General features: G+C 42.2%; 1 protein-coding gene across 4 annotated transcripts in view; it reads left to right on the top strand.

Moving 5' to 3' along the window:
* PRICKLE2 (prickle planar cell polarity protein 2) overlaps positions 1-13,912 on the top strand; it is a 401,122-nt gene that overhangs the window by 228,758 nt on the left and 158,452 nt on the right. The gene's annotated exons all lie outside the window — the stretch shown is intronic.

The raw sequence follows: 13,912 nt of genomic DNA, 5'->3' as shown, positions 1-13,912 counted from the left end.
CTCTTCCATTTTATAGATGGGTAAATTGAGGGCTGTAGCCTCAGATGCCAAAGCCACAAGAGTACTTCTTTCTTCTCTGTTTCAGATACTTTTTATTATTCACTTAACAGTTCAACAGTTTTTTCTGAACATTTTACTTTAGGTTAAACTGGGGGTTTTCAGTCTTTCTATATTCAAGGCATTCTTTCAAATATTGGACATTTTGCAATACACTTAGTGGAATTAAGTTACACTGCAGTTATGGTATACAGTTCTCGGTTGTTCTCAACATAAATATATTCTTCTCTGTCCTAACTTTCCTTTGTCTTGTTTAATCCCGGAAGAAGACAGTCTCTCTTTGGTGTGGTTTTGATGATGTACTACTGATCACATAGTTAAATCACACTGTACATTTGGCATCATTTTAACAATATACATTTTTAGTAATTCCATAAAATAAATATTAAAAAGTGAAAATTTTACATGTTGTTCTGTCTTCTTTGTGTGCCCATGAAGTGTTCAGCCTCTAGTTGAGAACTGCCAAGCTAGATTCTGGGCTGGGTATTAGAGATTCAAAATTTTAAAGAACTACCTACTGAATGCTTATTGTTCTAGGTACAAGGTAACCTCCTTGAGCTTTTGGAAGTTATATTATCGTGGGAAAAACATTTAATAGATACAGCAACAGGTAAAATAGTTTCTGACAGTGACAAATGTTAAGAAAAAAATTAAAGGATAATAGAATGGAGAGTGAATGAGAAGGGAAGGTGGGCAATTTTTTTAGGGTTCTTGGTGGAGGTGCCTTTGAGTGATTACATGGATAATGAAAAATAGACCAGCTCATAAAGAGCTCAGGGTAGGATGCTCCAAGCAGTAAAACAGCCACTGCAAAGATCCTAAGAGAGGGATGGCCTTTGCACACACACAAGCACAAAGGAGAAACAAAAGGTCATTGGGCTCAAAAAAAAAAAAAAAAAAAAAAGGTCATTGGGGCCGAAACATGGTAGAGAAGGTAGGGAGTGGGACAAAATGAAGTTGGAGAGACAGCAAAGGGCCAGATTAAATTGTATCTCGGAGGCCAAGGTTAGGGAGTGTGTACTTTATTCTAATTGTAGTGGGAAGCCAGTGGAGCTTTTTAAGCAGGGGAGTTGAGTGTTATCGCCATTGTTTTAAAAAACAAAACAGTTAGTAGAAAATAGATTCTAGAAAGGAATGCGTGGATACAGGGAAGAATAAGTAAGCTGTTGCCATAGCCCAGGCAGGAGGTGATGGTGAATTGGACTAGAAGGGTAAAGGTAGAAATGGTGAGTAGAGGTCACTCATCCCATGCACCAAGGGAGTCCACAGTCTGGGCTGTTGTTCAGCTCAGCCAAAAGCACGTGGGCCTTGCTACATCCCCAGGTTTGGGGGTAGGAGGTGCATCTAGGGGACATACATCCTTCAACCGTCACCTTGTCAAATCTGAATATAACAAACTCTTAACTATTTTCAATGTCTCACTTCTGTAGACCATGTGAATTCAATTCATCCAGGGCTTCTTTCCAATAAAACATGAAACCAGGAAACGTTATTTTCTTTCTCTGTACTTGCCTCCATCCTCTCACTGCTGCAGCATGAAGAGACTAGTCGTGGCTCAGTACAAAACCACAAAAACCTTTCCATGGATCGGGCTTGAAGAGGGGAAATCAGCATCTTGCCTTTTTTGCCTGTACCCCGCTCTGGGAAACCTTGAGAAATGGGTTTTGTGTTTTTCCCTGGACTTGACTGAAGCCAGGTCTCTCCTGAAAATAACATCTCTCCCTGTTGTGTCTAACTCAGTCTCAATTGTGGGGCCTTACTTCCAGCCTCGGTATTTGGTAAACACCCAGTTTCTTGACACTCTTGTTTCCCAAGTCCGCTGGGGTCATCTTGAGCCTTGGCCTCATTCACTGAGGATCATGGATTTCTGGGAAGTCTCTACTTCCAGCCCTTCAGCACGGGTATTAAAGGGCCCCTGTCAAGTTTTGAAGGGTGTGACCATTGCCAGAATCCCCACAAGCCGAGCCCCTGAGGGATGCTCTCGCCAGCTGGCCCACATCCACACCAGAAATGGCTGGATTTCAGTGGTTCTCTGTGTATGGAGCTGGCTGAGTTCCCCTGGATGAAAGGCAGCCTAATATAAACTGAAAATGTTATTAATAAGCAGCCACTTAAGAATTTCCTATGACTTGCCAGTGATTTGGGGGCCTCTATGTGAACAGGGAGAAAAGCACAACTTGTTTTACATGGATTAAGGGACCAGTGCAGTCAGTCTGACAGGGCCTCAGAAAGGCATTCAGGTGTTTGGTGAAGGGCTCTGTAATCTAGCAGATCTAGGTCTGCGTTTCCATTTTCATCATTTCCCAGCTGTGGGAGCTTGAGTACGTTTCAGAAACACTTTGAGCCTTGGTTTTCCCATCTGTAAAATGAGGGTGATATTAATAATTTCCATCTCTTAACTGTGCTGTGAGGATTAAATAAGGAATGCGTGGAAAGTGTTTAGCACAGAACCCGGTGTACACTCTGAAAATGTCTTCTTCGAAAGGAAAGTTGGAAAAAGCATACCCTGGAAGTAGAACCAAACTAACTTGACTTTTCCTGGTTCAGGGTGAGAAAAAGGAGATGTGGCGTTCTAGACACACCACATTTAATAGTAGCAACCACAGCGCTTGGCTTCTTTGAGCTCCCCCTTCTCCTTCTATAAAATGGCAATAATAACCCCTGTTCCTCTGACTAACTTTGTAGAGATTTTTGGCAATTCAGAGAATTCCCTGAATTGCAAGTGCGTGGGCAGCTCTGAAGTACTTGATCAGTCCCAGGGTCATTAATTTAATATCCAAACCTGTCTGCCTTATTGTATCTCGGTAAGAAACCAAGGTCGTTTCTGTGACCTTGAAATATTAAAAAGGATGGTAAAGCGTAAGTAATCCTTCGGTAAAGATAATAATCAAATTACCTTTCTCGGTCCAGCACACCTTAAAGTATATACTAGGTATTTCATAAAGACTTGTAGAAATGACCTGTTTGCCACCCATCTGTTTTCCATTGATCTGTTTCCATCCCAACTAGAATATATTAGTAGGGGTTAGATTGACTTCTAGAGAACCAGAACCATGACTATTTTTATTGACTTGTTTTACTTTTTGTCCCTACCCAGAGCATATAGGGCCTAGCAAGCTGGCACAGAGTCAGATTTCACTATACTCAGCATGCTGTGGATATTCAGTTATTTAATCCTAATAGCAACTCAGTGAAGTGGCAGTTAGGATTTGAACCCAAGGCACTGTGCCTCCAAGATCTAATATCTTAATCCACTGCACTATATACTGTTTTTAAGTACTTAGGGGATATTTAATGCTTCAGATTTGGTCTACATGGGCTTAGCCAGCTTCTTACACACAGGAGGTAGAGACTGAACAAGTACTTGGGCAGGTGGCATGGAAGAGAAAGGCAAACAAAGAGATATTTTGTGGAGTCTTCCAATTCTTGAAGTTGGGAGGTGAGGAGTGTTAGAATTCAGTGTGCAGTCATTTCCTCAGAAACTGTTCCCCTGAAGGACTCATCTGGAAAGGAGGAGCTCTTGGAACGTGATCTGCTCAACGTCCAATGAAGCAAAAGCATACATGCCATAAAATCACGGTTAACATATGGACAAAGAGAAATGGAGGAATTGATCCAGGCATAACCATTCTATCTACCTTGGTTTCTTCTTAGGGAGGCGGTTGGTCTGACAGCAGCTCAGGAAATCAGAGCTTCTCTAGGTACCCACAGCCGTTCCTATGGATGCAGTGATGGAGGTAGCAGTGTTGCCATGGAGACACCATCAGTAGCCAAGTTCTTTTCCTTTGAGGGCTCACTCTTTCCACTCATTACGATGCTCAATTAGCTAGCTGCGTGTTTGGTAGGCAGATTCCTCACTAGCCTGTGAACATGTTTACAATAAAGTTAAAACTCCTTCACCTGGGTTGCATGTGCCGTCCTCCAGCTGCTAGCTTGTCACCGTCTTAGACTCCTCTCCATATCTTGATGACACCTTGTTCTCTCTCACCTCGTGCCTTTATTCAACTGTCAGGAATACTCCTTCCTTCTCTTTTTACCTAGCAACCTCCTACTCAGCAAGTTGTATGCGGTGCCCAGCCCTTGGTAGGTTTTCTACTAATAACTGACCTAACAACAAAGTCACAGGACTGTTCACTTTGTTTCTTTGTTTCAAAACTTAATTTGAAAACTTGCAGTGTTATATACAGTTTACAAGAATAGCATAATGAACTCCCAGACACCCTTCTAGAAATGTCTGTGGCTGACATTTGGCACTTTGGTGCTGCTTGTTCCCTTCCTCCCTCTCTTTTTTGCGTGTGCCCGCGATGCATACACATAGATTATTGTTTTGGCTCAACCCTTTGAAAATAAATGACAAGCATAATCCTTTACCTGTGTATATTTCAGCATCTCTCTCCTAGGAACAAGGACACTCTTTTAACTAACCCCACAAGTACTCTTGACTTTGAAATTTATGCTCTAGCTCCTTGTGGCCTAGATCTTCGTGTCCCAGTCAGACAGGGGCTCCTTACTGCTTTTTTGTTTTAATCCCTCACAACCACCACCAGAATGCATAGTACATAGTAGATGTTCAGCGAATTATTGTTTAATAAATGAAGCTGCCTTCAGCGAGTACTTGCGGTAGTACCCTCTTCCCCCTTGGCACTCGCCTTTCCAGGGTACCCTGACCCATGGTTCCTCGTTCGGTAGCAGCTGTAACTCTCTGCTCTAGCCTGCCTGTCTCGTATGTGGGGTGGGCCACAGGGGCCCAGGTGTGGTCTTCACCCAGTGACTGTTGGGAATTGGGGGATAAGTACTCCTGCCTCCTTGATTCTGCAGTGGAACATCTCTGAGGAATGTTCTAGACCGTCTCCCGAAGCTCCTCAACTGAAATGAGTCTCAGTTGCCCAGAGCTTCAGCTGCCCATTACCTCTGCCTGTGTTAGCATCCTTCCCTGCCCTGATTCCCTTCTCCAGTTCCCTCTCAGGCCTTTTTGGGATCACCTCCCAAACTTCTTTATGTTCAGATGCCTTCTGAGGATCTGATTCTGGGGAAACCCAATCCAAGACATCATTCCTCAATTGCTGAGACATCAGACCTGGAAATCAGAGTCTGGTAAGAGCTACTCAGAATATGAAAAGTCACCCAACAGGCTTATTTTTTTTTTTAAGGAAATGTGTTTCCACTGCTTAAAAATTCCAAGATAAATTAGTTTGAAGTAGGGCACTGTGTATGTTTCTTCATGGAAATATGAATTGACATATTAAGAGAGGAAACAACTGCCACTAAAAATGATCCTATAGCAACTTTGGCAGTGCCTGGGAGAGACAACCTCCTCTTGGTGCAGATGGCCAGAGCCCCTGGAGCCCGGGCGGAGGGCAGGGAGTTGGATGGGCCCGGCAGCGGGTTTTGGCTCTGTGCTCGCACCAGCCTCGTACCCAGCTGGCCCTGTCACAGTCTCCGCCCTTGAGCTTCTGTGTTTTTTAGGAAACCGGTTTTCCTTTCTCACAGAGATAGAAATCTTGCTTCCAGACATGGCAAGTGTCAAGGTTCATGCCTGGGTCCCTCATTCAGACGGAGTGTTTGCCAAAAAAGGGGAAAAACACAGTATTGTGGCTGGGGGGAGGGGGTTAAGGAGCCAGCGAGGCTGCAAATAACAGGATATGCCAACGTCTGGGTATCAAGACAGAGGAATATAGGAATTCCAAGGGGAAGGGGATTAAGGAGAAAGGAAGAGCTTTCCTACAGCCACTAAGATGGCACCGTCCCCTGAATCTCACATCGCTGCTTGGGCTTTGGGACAGGCAGTGGCTCCGCCAGTTCGGTCCCTGTCATCCACGCCGACAGTGATGGGGGAGGGGAGGCCACACACCACCTCCTGAGAATGACTCATGCCGCGCTCTTCCCCACCTCAGAGCCTCTGCTTGCTTTCCCTCTGCCTGGAAAACTCTCTCCCCGGTGTTTCTCAGAGCTGCTCCCTACTTCGTCTTCTAATCACAACTCACATGTCACTTCAGTGGGGAGGCCTGTCTCGATCCATCCTCGGCCCCTCTCTCATCTCCTTGCTTGTTTCCATCATGACACTGATCACAGCCTATAAATGGCAAGTTTATCTATGTGTTTACCTGACTGTTGTCTGTCTTCCTCACTTGACTTGAAGCCCCATGAGGTTAGAGATACTGTCTGAATCACTGCTGTATGACCAGCATCTTCACACAGCGCCTAGTACACAGTACATGCTCAGTCACTGTTGTCTGCCTGGATGGTTGGATGGATATGGATGGAAGGATGGTTGGAAAGATGCAGGGAAGGATGGAAAGATGCACAGAAGGAAGATTTGGCCACTCTCCTTAAAACAAGGTGGTGGGAAGAACATTGGTCTTGGAGTCAGACGGCGTAGGTTCTAATCTGTATAACTTCATTCAAGTTGCGTATGAGTTTGTAGAACACATAGTTCATATGCGTGAAGTGGATAAAAATGCCAACTTTATAGGGCTGCTGAGAATGAATAAAGGAGATAAACTGTGAAACAAAATGACTATTATAAACCTTCTGTAAATGTAAGAAATAATATTAATATTATAAATACAGCTGCCGCGTTCACCCTTACCGGCCATCCTCCAGTAGCAAAGTACGTACTGGAGTCAGGGCCCTGGGGCTCAGACCTGTGGTGTGGAGTCCTTGACCCTTTGGGGACAGATTTCCGCCTCTTGCAGCATCCTCATCTCATTTCGTTTCAAGCCAGCCTCCTGAAGTATATATCCCGCTTGCCTGTCTTCTCATCCTCCGGTTGTGTTTTTGTGAGGCATGTGGAAGGCAGGAGCTGAAGCCCTGTGCCTGGGTCATGTGATCATGTGACGCATGCGATTTTGGAGGGGAACAGGTAGTGTTCTTTGTGATAGTTCAGTTTTAACAATTCTGACTTATTCCTCACGGGAGTATCTCAGTGATATCTTAAAGCAGGGGGACCCCACTTCCAATTCTTACCGGCTCACTTACTCAGCACAGTGATGCCTTTTTTGGCTAAGAATACCCACTGTTTCTTTATTCAATTAGATCCAGGCAGCCTGCAGCCCAGTACAATCTCTCTTCACTCAAAACACGTATTTACCTGTTTTTTAGTAAAGAAACAGGTAAAGTGGGAAGGGTGTTCCAGAGTGCAGTAAACTGAGAATAATTTTTAGCTCATTTTAGGCTGGTGCTGTGCATGTGTGTGATACGTTTCCAATAAGTTCTCATTGGAAATTTGAGGAAATTGGGCAGCAGAGCAGACTGGAGAAGCCTGGCTCCTGCCCAGCCCCTCGTAAGTCTGGCCTGCCCAGGACAGATCCTTTAGGTGGTTGGCAGTGACATAAGTTATCACACCTCTGAGAGTCTGTGACCGATGTACAAAGACACAATTCAGAGCCAGGGCTTAGTGGTTTTAAATTATCCATGCCCCATCTCTCCCTACTTGCACAGAAAATTGAAAGTTGATAGCTGTAGAAATCTGGTTTTCAGATGTTTTTTATCTGAGGAACCTAACTTAACTCTGTGATACCCGTAAGTGTCTATTGCAATTCCCACGTTTTTGGCGTCTTCCACGCTACATAAATAAATTCTCTGATCCTGATACAGGGCACCAGATCAGAACAAACCGACTTATCTGCATTGAAGAATGCACATCTCCTTGCCGAGAATGTTGTGTGTACATGTGTGGGTAGCTCTGGCTCATATCTTTCTATTTCAGGCCAGAGTCTCGTCCCTTGGTCCTCGCTGATGGCGTGCACACAGAATGAAATCTGGTCTCTAGTTTCTTAACATGAGGGAAAAAGGGGACCAGCAGCTGTTTCTGTTTAACAGTGATTATCTCTGGGATTGTGAGTGTTTGAATTATTTTTCTTCTTCTTGCTTATCTGTAATTCCTGATTCTTTTCTACATACATTGTATACTGCTTTTCTTTTTAGGATAAGGAGGTAGTAGCTTTAAATTACCATAGGAGAAAAAGGCTTCCTCTTTTCCTCTTATTAAGAATAAAAGGAGTTAATTCTTTTGCCTTCAGTGAACTCAAGTCATGGAAGAATTTAAATACCTAGGACACATCTATTATTTAGCAAAAAGCTATGGAGGCTTTTGGGTTCTTTTAGCCCTCTGTCTTTAACAAGTGTCTTTTCCCACACCTGATCTCAGCTGCCTGAGGCGTTGCCATATTGAGCCCAGAACTATGCATTCCTCATCTATCACTTGATTTGTGTTGGGACTGAGCCACTCTTCAAGCAGTCTGTCCTTTGACCCTGTGCATAAAAGTGGCCTGAACCTGATCCTGACCATGGACTTGGGACACAGAAGCCCATACCACAGGGGAGGCAGAAGGCAGGACTGAAAGCAGGCTGGCAACGAGAGACACTGTTCTGGTGGCTGATGTCGTCCTGCTTGTCACCAGCATCTCTTCACACACATGCCCCAGAGGTACCTGGCTGAGTGACAGGTGGGCTTAGTGATACGAGTTTAATACATGGTAGTCAGGAGGGGTTGGAATAGATCCTCTGGAACAGTTTTAAAAATGTACGTTGTCCAGAGACCATCCAGTAATGTTGGTAGAACACGCCAGTTTTCAGACTATACTCTGACTCACGTGCTCCCCTTCTAACTGGGAGGCTGGCTATAGAAAAATGTCCTGCAAGTGCATGTCAGAATCACCTGGAATGCTGGTGGACATGCACTCCTGGGGCCCTGTCTCAGTCCTATCAAATCAAAGTCATTGGGGCACATCAGTGCTCCCCAGTCATCTCCATGTAATGTCTTAGAAACCGGATATACAATTTCCTATGACTAGAATCATCATTATCTGCAGAGTTTGATGATTAGGAATTATCTGTCTCTTTAAAAGCCATCAACAGCCTCTGTTTTTCTTTTTGTCTTTCTTCCATCTGTCAAATTATTGGGCACCTACTTCATATTTTGATAATACTAGAAATGACCTTGAACTGTCCTGGGAAGTATGCTGGTTTCCAGGCTTGTGTCTTTGGAACCCTTGGGAGGTTAGGACCATGAAAATGCCTGGATATTGGGAGAAGGTTGAGCTTGAGAGAAGTTGGGCTCCGGGCCTCCTTCTGTCACATCAACTTGGGCAGCTCTGTTTTATGTATTGAGTTTCCACATGGGAGTTCTTTTGCAAAAAATATTTTCCTCTCATTAAAAAAAAAAGAAGAAGGAGAAGAAGAGGGATGGAAGAGAGAAAGAAGGAAAGCGGGGAGGGGGAGGACTTGATGATGTTTCCAATCCTATCCCAATCTAGAATCCTGCAGTTTATGACTTGAACTGTCAGCATCGTGTGACAACGGAAGACTCCTTTCTTGCCTTCATCCTATCGCTTCTCACACAAAACAAGACATTGTGGTTCAGGATTCAGTGTTATAAATAACCTGTCAACATCTCAAAGATGAGACACCCCCCCAACAGACACACCGCCCCCCAATCTATTTATAATGAATCCTTCGGAATCACGGTAGGTGAGTTAATTGGTATAAATTGTTAGTCATTTTGCAAATGGTGTGGTCACTGGTGCAGATGACCAGAGTACTTTGAGACGGTTCAAAAGAGAGCCTTCACCTGCCGGTATTGTGTATTTCATGGAAGAGCCAATTGTGGCTTCTGAATACGGAAGCGAATGAATTTACAGCTGCAGGTTTCGGGTGGGGGGGGGTGGCAAGGGTTGTTGCTGGGTAGAGGGAGGGGAGAAGGAGGATGCAGGATGTCTGCTCTCTGAATCATGCCTTATTCCTTGGAAACCTGTCATTCACAAACCCAATTATGTACAGGTAGAATGTCACCTCTGACAGAATGAAACCAATGCAAGCTTTGTATGACTGGGTTTTTAAATGAAATCCTGCTTTACTAGCAGGTTCTATTTTCATAAATGTCTATTTAAAAAAAAAAAAAAGCCAAATCATATATTTCCCCACGCACTCCTGAAAAGCTTTAATCAGTGTGTTGAAACAGAGAGCTGTTGGGTGTTGCTGTGTGCATTTTGCCAAGAGGGAGAGAAAGACGTGAGGACCAAGAGAAATGCTCTTGGCTTTACCTCTGACCCTCCACACCTTTCTCAGCATCTGGGCCTTGCGTTCCTCATTTGTAAACAGAAGTTGTTACATTAGTCTCTCCAAAGGCTGTCATGGAAGCACTCAAAGGTTAAAAATTCTCTGCAAATAATAATGCCTTGCCACAGAAGTACCTGTTAATTATAAATGAGGAATGGAAGGCAGGCAGCTAGCAGGGAAAATATGTAAGGTCCTTGTGGTTTTGATTTACCTTTTTTTCTTTTTCCTTTTTCTTGTTTCCTCTTTGGTTTTGATTTTTCTGAATGTGTTTGTTGTTCAGGAGTGAAAGGCGATTCTCTGGTTGGAGTCAGGTATGCCCTCTGTAGGTTATTATTAGGGTTCGGGGGTCAGATTGATCCTACTCTGAATCTCTGTTCTGCTGGCTATTTCAGGTGTACTTTGAACATGTTGCTTAAACTCTCTGAGCCTTTGTTCTCTGGAAAGTGGGAGTGATATTTCCTTTCTCAGACGACTGGTGTGCGAATCTGGACTCGTGCGTGTCAGGTGTAAGCAAGTCAGGTGCTGTGCGTTCTGCTCCTGTGTGCCTCCACGCTAATCGTGCTCGCCCTTATCCTGCTTCACCATTCTTGTTTTGCATTGCACTTAGCATCTTTAATGTGCTATTGTATATGATCGAATGATTTGTTATGTTTGCTGCTTATTGTTTGTTTCTTCCCCTCTGAGAATATAGGTTCTATGAGGGGAGGGATCTTTATTTGTTTTGGTTGGGTATCAGTAGTGCCTAGAGCAGTGCCTGGCAGATGGTAGGTACTTGGTGGTTATTTGCTGAATGACTAAAGAGGGCCCGAAGCCCTCGCCCCTTTCTCCCTTCTGTTCAGGCTTCTACTCAATGAGACTCATTATGGATCTGGTTCTTTAATTCTGTGTTTTGCTTTCGTCTTGTCTTTGTTCCTTCTTCTGGAGCTTCGAAGTTCATTAGATTATGTCCATCCAGCGTTAAAAAGTGTGCTGTTCCCTGCCTTGCTGAATAAATGAATTTCATTGATGAATATTCTGGAGACTGCATTTAGAAAAAAGATCTCTACATTTTGTTCTAAAAGTATGACTTTCTAGTAAAAAACCATTAGTCACCAAAGAGCTTCCTAAACTTGCTTAAACACACTGAAACTTTTTTCTTCCCTTAAGTAATAAACTGACATAAAAAGTTTTGGAGGGAAAAAACAAAACAAAACCAAACCCTGACTGCTTCCCAAGACCCCTGACTTCTTTGCAGTAGCTAATTAATTAAAGAGTTACTGTTAAAATGAGCTCAGACTATTTTTAAAAGCAATAGCCAGGGTTTGGATGAAACTTCTCTGAGGTGGGAGATGCAAACCAGATCCAAGTGTGCATTCTGTCTGGGTATATCTTCAGTCGGATGAAAGGCAGGAAGTGGGAGAATCTGACAAGCCTCACTTGGCTGGACAAAACTGATTTTGTTTCTTTAAATGCATTTTGGTGTCAAAATTCAGGCCAAGACATTAAAAGAATAGGGACAAAAACCGACTGATCATCTCAATAGATGCAAAAAAGCATCTGACAAAATCCAACACCCTTTGTTGATAAAAACACTCAATGACTAGCATAGAAGGAAGGTTCTTCAACTTAAAAAAGGAAAGTTACCAAAAAACCCACAATTATATAATACTTGATGGTGAAGGATTGGATACTTTCCCTTAAGGTCAGGAAAAAGACAGAGAGCTCCACACTTGCCACTTCTGTTCACTGGAGGACCTAGCCAGGGCAATAAGGCAAGATAAAGAAAAAATCAGCATTAGATTGGAAAGGAAGGAATGCAGCTGTCTCTATTCACAGATGATGTGATCTTATATATAGGAAATCCTAAGGAATACACACACACACACACACACACACACACACACACACACACACTATTTGAACTAATAAACTAGTTCAGCAAAATTGTAAGATACAAGATCAAGGTACAAAAATCATTTGTGTTTCTATTCGCTACAATCTGAAAACGTAATTATGCAAACAATTCCATTTACAATAATGTCAAAAAGAATAAAATACTTGGGAATGAACTTAACAAAACAAGTGTAAAACTTGTATCTGAAAACCACAAAATATCATTGAAAGAAATTCAAGTAAACTGAAATAAATGGAAAGACGTTCTTTGCTCATGGATTGGAAGACTTAATATTGTTATGATAGCAATACTCTCCAAATTAAAGATTCAGTGTGATCCCTGTCAAAATCCTAGCTTGATTTTTTGCAGAAATTGGCAAGCTAACCCTAAAATTTATATTGATAATTCAGATGTCAGCAGCCCAAAAGAGCCAAAATAATTTTTTAAAAGAAGAACAGAGTTGGAGGACTCACACTTCACAATCTCAAAACTTACTACAAAACTACAGTAATCAAGACAGTATGGTACTAGCATAAGGATACACATATAGATCAATGGAATAGAATTGAGAGTCCAGAATAAACCCTTACATTTATGATCAATTGATTTTTGACATCGGTCAATGCAATTGAATGGTACTGGGACAGTTAGATAGCCACATGAGGATGAAGTTGGACTCCTACTTCATGCCATATACACAACGCAACTCAGAATGGGTCATAGACTCAAATATAAGAGCTAAAACCGTAAAACTCTTAGATGAAAATACAAGAGTAAATCTTAATGACCTTGGGTCAAGCAACGGTTTCTTAAATATGATAGCCAAAGCATAAGGAACAAGAAAAAAAAATTGGACTTCCTCAAAACCAAAAACTTAGGTGTTTCGAAGGACATCATCAAGAAAGGGAAGACAGCCCACCAAATGAGAGAAAATTTTTACAAAGCATATGTCTGATAAGGAATTGTATCCAGAAAGTATATAAGGAATGCTTTCAGTTCAACAATAAAAAGACAGTTTTAAATGAACTAAAGATTTGAATAGCCATTTCTCCAAAGAAGATATATAATAAGCACATAAAAAGATGCTTAACATCATTAGGCATTAAGGAAGTACAAATCAAAACCATTGTAAGATACCACTTCACACCCACTAGGCAACAGTCAAAAAGAAAGACAATGTCAAGTGTAGCAAGAATGTGGAGAAAATGGAGCACTCGTTCATTAACAGGTGGGAATGTAAAAAAGAGCAGATATTTTGGAAAACAGTTTGGTAGTTCCTCAAAATGTTAAACATAAAGTTACTGTATGACCCAGCAATTCCATTCCTAGGTAAATACCCAAGAGAATTGAAAACACATATGCATACAGAAAAAGTGTACATAAATAAAGCACCATTATTCAAAAAAACTAAAAAGTGGAAACAATCCAAATGTCTACCAGTTGATAAATGGATAAACAAAATTTAGTATATCCATGTAATGGAATATTATAATGCAATAAAAGGAAATGAAAGATTGACACATGCTTCAACATGGATTTATCTTGAAAACATCATGCTGTGTGAAAGAAGCCAGTTTCAAAAGACTGCATATAGTAAGATTCCATTTATATGAAATTTCCAGTACAGGTAAAACCTTAGAGACAGGAAATAGATTAGTGGTTGTCAGGGCCTGTGGGGAGGGGAAGGTGGGAAGTTACTGCTAATGCACATGGAGTTTCTTTTGAGGGTGAAGAAAATGTTCTAAAATTAGTGGTGATGCTTTCACATCTCTGAGAATATACTAAAAACCAATGAATTGTAGACTTTAAAATGGTGAATTTTATGGTGTGTGGATTATATCTTCACAAAGCTGTTGTCAAAAAATTCAGGCACATGGGGATTAGAATTCTGGGCTGTTTCAGCAGTTTTATAAGGTGCTACTG

Source organism: Balaenoptera physalus (genome assembly GCF_965194825.1).
Source record: "Balaenoptera physalus genome assembly, chromosome: 11".
In the NCBI taxonomy this organism is placed as follows: Eukaryota; Metazoa; Chordata; class Mammalia; order Artiodactyla; family Balaenopteridae; genus Balaenoptera; species Balaenoptera physalus.
This window is presented reverse-complemented; position numbering and strand designations above follow the sequence as displayed.